This window comes from Octodon degus, unplaced genomic scaffold, assembly GCF_000260255.1.
Source record: "Octodon degus isolate 3935 unplaced genomic scaffold, OctDeg1.0 scaffold00039, whole genome shotgun sequence".
NCBI lineage: Eukaryota > Metazoa > Chordata > Mammalia > Rodentia > Octodontidae > Octodon > Octodon degus.
This window is the reverse complement of record NW_004524615.1, coordinates 11,328,251-11,334,885: the sequence shown is the minus strand read 5'-3', so window position 1 is coordinate 11,334,885 and position 6,635 is coordinate 11,328,251. Positions and strand designations below refer to the sequence as shown.

At 42.5% G+C, this 6,635-nt stretch overlaps 1 pseudogene across 1 annotated transcript; it reads left to right on the top strand.

Annotated features, from left to right (window-relative positions):
• LOC101576872 lies at positions 1-1,006 on the top strand (annotated as a pseudogene). The gene has a single exon (XR_002821092.1). The product of XR_002821092.1 is annotated as a tripartite motif-containing protein 44 pseudogene (transcript).
• Positions 1,007-6,635: the final 5,629 nt, after the last annotated feature.

The following is a 6,635-nucleotide window of genomic DNA, read 5'->3' as shown; positions in this document are numbered from 1 at the left end:
GGGGGCGACGGGGTGGGGAAGGACGACCGCGGGGCCAAGGCTGAGCCGGAGGCGGAGGTAGAGAGCGAGGCGGGGGAGGAGAGCGAGTCCGAGGGAGACAGTGAGTCGGATGAAGAGAGTGAGTCGCAGGAGGAGAGTGAGGAGGAACGTGAGGAAGAGAGTGAAGAGGACAGTGAGGAAGACATGGAGGATGAGCCCGAGAGCGAGGCGGAGGAGGATAACCAAGAAGGAGAGTACGAGGCGGAAGGGGAAACTGAGGCAGAGAGCGAATTTGACCCAGAAATAGAAATGGAAGCAGAGAGAGTGGCCAAGAGGAAATGTCCGCACCATGGGCTCGACTTGAGCACTTATTGCCAGGAAGACAGGCAGCTCATCTGTGTGCTGTGTCCAGTCATTGGTGCACACCAGGGCCACCAGCTCTCTACGCTAGATGAAGCCTTCGAAGAACTAAGAAGCAAAGACTCAGGCGGACTGAAGGCGGCTATGATCGAGTTGGTGGAAAGGTTAAAGTTCAAGAGCTCAGACCCTAAAGTAACTCGGGACCAGATGAAGGTGTTTATACAGCAGGAATTTAAGAAAGTTCAGAAGGTGATTGCCGACGAGGAGCAAAAGGCCCTTCATCTGGTGGACATCCAGGAAGCCATGGCCACAGCTCACGTGACTGAGATCTTGGCAGACATTCAATCCCACATGGACAGGCTGATGACTCAAATGGCCCAGGCCAAGGAACAACTTGGTACCTCTAATGAGTCAGCTGAGCCAAAGGCAGAGGGCGATGAGGAAGGAGCCAGGAGAAAGAAAAGAAAATGTCTATATAGAAGCAGGGAAAAAGAAGAAAGCTGAAAAGGACAACTGCAAGCTGATGTGAATCATGCTTCAGGAAAAGCATCGAGGAAAACAGAATCACGGAAAACTATAGCTATTCCATGGAAAAGATCATCAGTAAAAGCATGGATCACACTGGACAAAGATGATGCTCCAGTGCTTCAGGAAGGAGCTGCACCTCTAATCTTCCATGGTGGAGGATTCTTAGCACCTTTCTGAGTGAGGAGGAATGGATTCGTGCAAGACACAGGATTGCGCGTAGGTACCTGCCAGAGCGGATCGCCATTACAGTCCTTCCTCTTAGCAGTGGGTGCTTCTTTGGAAGTTGCCCTTCGGAGAGTTACTTCCCTTCCCTTTGTCCGGCATCGTAAATTCTAAACAAAATCCATACCTAAATGATTAAGATGCCAACTTCTAAATAACTCTTCCCCTGGTTTGCAGAACATAGAACATCTGTGAACTTTCAGAATGTGCAAAACATATATTTTTTAATCCTGTACATCAGTTAATCCAAAGTAGGTAAATTGTTGTGATGTCTACCATCTAAGAATAAATAATACATTTGTGATTAGTTCTAAGAAAAAAAAAAGATATCATGTCTGCATCTTGTCCTCTGAATAACTACTGCGAAGACAGTAATATGCAATGTATTAATTATTGTAAATGTCCTACTAACCTGTTTTGAAACTGTTTCATCACTATTTTATCTTTTTTTCTCCTTAAAATGAATAAAAATTATAAATAAATTAAAACCTGACATTTTTGCCACGGGAAAAAAATGAATTGATTTGAATATGTCTGGGTAAAACAACTACACAAAAGTATAAAAAAAATTAACAAAAAGAATAGCTGCAGCACATCCTATGAGCAAAGAGAGGCATAAAGTTAGCCTGTTTCATTCAAGCAGCATTCAGGTTCTAGAATAAGGAGGAAGGAAACATGTTGCATCCCTTGAGGCAAAAAAAAATTATCCAAAGAGTGACTGTGCATCAGTATCCCTAACAAAATTGGTATCCTTTCCTTATTTTCTCTCTTGCTCCTGGCCAACACTGTAATTAAAAGTTCTTTCTCCAAGGTGCTCAAAGCACCTTAGAGACATAGTCCAGTTAATCCCCTTCACAAATCCTCAATATTTGCAAGCGCCAGGCCCTGCTCTGCTTGAGAGAACTGGGCAACCAGCATGGTGCCGGTGGTGGTTTCTCAGGACTGGCTGACGGACGTGATGGTGGTTGTCGCCACCAGCCTCCCTTTCCGAGTTGTGCCCAACAGCTCCTGCATGTGTAAGTTGCACGTTCATAATTCTGCAGAATGCTCTGTGGCTCAGGTAAGGCTTTAGACCAGCCTGTGGAAGGAAGAGGTACATTCTAGAAATTCCAGCCACTTCATCCGCCTAAATGGATTTGTTTTGGCTTTCACTGCATCTTTCCTGTTCTAATCTTTTGGGAGGCGGGGCACCATTTCTGCACTGGATGAACTGCCATGACTATGAGTTTGGATCTAGATTATGTGAAGCCTGCTTTTGGCCATTTCATTCTGGACAATGGGATGGGCACATGGCTTTTAGCAGCTTTGCTGATTTGTGCTGTGGACTTGTTTTCTATCCTGGTGCCACCATGGACCCTACAATGTTGTCTGTCTGTACAAAGCATACTACCAAGAGGACTTTGGATGAACTGTTCAGCTAGAAGGCTAACTACTCTTCTTCAAGACATTCTTTATTCTCCCACCTGCCACCTTTTCCTCGCCTGTACGGTCAATGCTGGTAAACATTAAACTCAGGCCACATCTAGAAATGAAGCTCAGAGAGGTTATATATACTTCTCCGCAGCACGGAGGTCAGTTTTATTTTCCCTTACAAGACCAAATTTCTTTCCTTTCCCATCTGTCACCATCCATTCTCTTTCTATCACCACCCATTATTTATTGTGATTACATATGTTCTGTCTTTTTGGTAATAGGCTTTGGGCCAGGGTCTAGATACACAAAGATAGAGGAGACAGTGCACCTTTCCTTAAAAGATATTTTATGTGGAATGGGTTGTGTAAGGGTCAGTGCAATGATGTGTGATTGAGACTCTAATCAGGTGGTATTTTCAAGGTCAAAAGAATTCTTCAGTCAGAGTGGAACATTATATGCAAAAACGCTAAGACATGAGACAAGATGCAGAGTCAGGAATTTGAAGTGTTTCAGTTTTCCAGGGTGCTCTGGGAAGCGACAGAAGAGAGAGGTGCGGAGACCACCAGGGACAGCACCTTAAGGTCTTCCATGTTTTTCTGGGGAGCATGGGGTCAAGGCCAGCAAAAGTCATTGAAATTTTGTGTGCAAGAAAGACAGATGATCAGAGCTTCTGATTTTATCCAGATTCTTCTGCATTTTCTTTGAACTCATCAAATTGGCAAACACAAAGGAAGATGAATAGGCTTCACATTGGAAAGAGTGCACTGATGTGGAAATTCTCATGAAATGTCAGCAAAAACAAATTGATAAAAGCCTGCTGGAAAGAAATTTGGCGATGGGTATTAGGAGCCTTAAAAATGATCATTCTACATGACTGAACAGTTCTGCTTCTATTGCAAATATATTTAGGGAAATGATCCCAAATAAAATGAATATTCCAGAGCAGTTATTATTTGAGGGAGTATTTAATAGTCAGCCACTGGAAATAACCTAAAATGTTCTTCCAGGAAGTATTAATAGTTAAGAAAATAATGTGCTCAACTGTTTATAATGAAGTCTTGAACAGTTTAAAATACAATAATGTAGGGGTGGGGAGATGGCTCAGTAGAGTAAGTGCTTCCCTGGCAAGTACAAGGGCCTCAGTTCAATCCCCTGGTTCTGTAAGCAAAACAAAACAAAACAAACAAACAAACAAACAAAAAACAATAATGTAGAGCTGGCCAGATAGCTCAGTGGACTAATGCACCTGCTTAGACGGAGTACAGTGGCCAGCGTTCACCCCTGGTGTGCTGTGCAGGCCCCGCTCCCGTCGCGCACTGAGATTGGGCGTGGTGAACGCACCTGTAAACCCAGCCCTTGGGAGGCTGAAAACAGGAGAATCACTATGAGTCTGATCTATATAGTGGGACCCTGGAGACCCTGCACTAAATACTTTTAAAAAATGCAATAATGTAAAAGCAGTTGGCACAATGTTTTGTGTCAGGATGTATTCCCATTTGATAGGATAAAATAGCTTTTTCTGCCTGATTCTGAGGGTGGAATCTGTTGTCTAGGTTTAATCACATCTTTCTGGGTCTCAGAGATGGGCGCAGGGAGGTCATGTTACCTAAGCCAAGCTAACCCTAGTGAACTTTAAGAATTATTCTTCAAAAGCTAGGACAATTGTGGATTTATTTTCTTGTGCAGTATGGACATGCCTGTGGTAATTTGTTACTTTAACAAGAGAAGCCTTATCCAAACAGAAAAGCTGAAGCAGAACTTACCCAGGCCCTTAAAGGGCACTAACTTATTATAGAATTAGTCAAAATTTGAGAGCGTGTGATGGGTCTCCAACACTTTGATATACTCAACACGATTTTTAAAATAGTATTGTGTGGAAGAGAGGACAATGAACGTTAGCCTCGGGCCACACTGCTCTGTAATGTCGCTTGCCTTTTGAAGAAATGCCAACTCAGCACTTCCATTATGAGTTAAAAGCTGGTGAACAGGAAAATATTACTTATTTTGAAAAACTCCTTCCTCAAAAATAGTTCTCCCATGTAAAACATAACATCAAGATGCCAGAAAAAATTAAACAAGTCCCTGAAGACTCAAAAGTAATCCACCATCACACTACAGAGCACTTTTTGTTAATTAAAATGGATAAAGTCACTCTCCTTTGAAACCTGCTAAGCTTCAGTGACCAAAGCTCCGGGACTATGACCTATGAGATGCAGATAACAAGAAGCAGGAAGAATTTGCTGATTTGACTTATGTGATTGTAAGCAAAGCCTCTGGAAGTTACTTCTAAAAACATAGGTTGACTTTTCAATCTGAGCCACCCCAGTTTGCTGTAAGGCGATGAACTGAAAAGCTGGGTAAGAAGTATGCTAGAAGATTTCTGTTCCTTCAGAGTGGATTTCAACCTATAATTATCTGAGAATATTTCAAGACATACTGGGCTATTTGGAGATAGTAAGGTGTAAGGTGACTGGTGCCCTTCAAGGTCACAATAGACGCTTGCAAAACACAATAGACGCTTGCAGGAGGCTGAGGGCTGTATGAGAAAATGAAGTATTGACTGAAGAGTAGATATGATGTTGTGCAATGTAGTTATTAGACTCAACTCCGTGCTGTTAATTTGAGGTCTCGCACTCTCTCAGGAGATTACGCCAGTTAGCAATACGTTATTGAAGTCCAGGGAGCTTTCATACTCTGGCTCATGATCGCTGCCTCCTTTGGCTCAGCCATGGAAGACTACTTTGCGTGATCGATGTGCTTTTATTGAGCGCAGGCTCTTACAAGCACTCAGCTCAAATTCGAACACTTTCAGGAGTTTGAGACACTTGTAAAGTCAGCTTTCGTCTTGAGTGTTCTCTTCCTGTCCAAAGCCGAAACATCTTTAATTTAATCATCTGCAATTTTCTGTTCCCAAGAATTATCATGGGACTTAAGAAATGAGGGGAACAAATGTGTCATTTTGGCTTGTAGTTCTCCAGTCTTACCCTGAAGCCACTTGGGGCAATGCTACTGTCACTGGAATTGGAATAGACCGGACCCTTGACTGTGACAAGAGGTGGGCGGTACGTGGAGCTCAGAACAACAGATGGAAAAAATTTCCTGTAAAATATTGGAACAGAAAAGGGTCTTAGAAATCACCTCATTCAGTTCTTTCATTTTACAGATGAGTAAATCCATGACCAAAGTGACTGTAACATAGCCAGTTAGTGGCCTGGCTGGGAAACCAATTAAGGTGTCCTCATTCTAAATCTAGTTCATTTCATTGTGGATTTTACCTACGCATTTGCCTTGGTTATGTATAGACAGGGTGATATACGAGTCAACAACCCTGTTATGAATACTTAAGTTTATAAACACTTAAGCTTATGCTAGACAACTTTCCTCCTCTATTTCATATGCAGCTAAGGTATAGACAACCTTGAAGGCGGTTTTATACCTTTTCTAATAACTACTTTATAGAGAGGGAAGTTTTTATGAAGTGTGATGGAAAAATACAATGAATATTTAAATAAAAGTATTACAGTAACAGACATATTGCCGTTAGTCCCCCTCAACATACTTTCTTGCTTCAAACACAGTTATTCCTTCATTCTTCCCACCTTCTGAAACAATTCTGGAAGTCATTTTTCCTGAGTGTCTTCAGCTGCACTGTCATAGCTACCTCAGTTTCCTGAACCCACTCAACAAACCTGTCATGGTCATTTGCCCCACAACGATGGATGATTGTGGAGCCTGCCTTGTTAGATGGCACTTGGCAGTTGCACTTACTGGTTGCACGTTGTAAAGACCATGATGAAAGAGGACTTCCAGAACTGCTTTGGGACATGGTAAGAATGCAGGGAAAGTGTTCAAGGTGAGGGGGAGGACACTGAGGGAGATGAATGGCAATGTATCTCCTACTGTGGTGCATATTTAACACTTAAACATTTCCCCTATAATCACTCCTTGTAATTCTCTCCATTTTACAGATGACAAGAGTGAGACCTCGAAAATCCAAGAGGCTTTGTCTCAAGCAGCACAATCGTTTGTACTAGATAGAGTGCCTTGGTTTCTCATCTCTGGGACAGAAAATGCTCGATACAATCTAAAGGAGGGGGAATTCATTTTGACCCAAAGATTAGCCTATAGTTGGA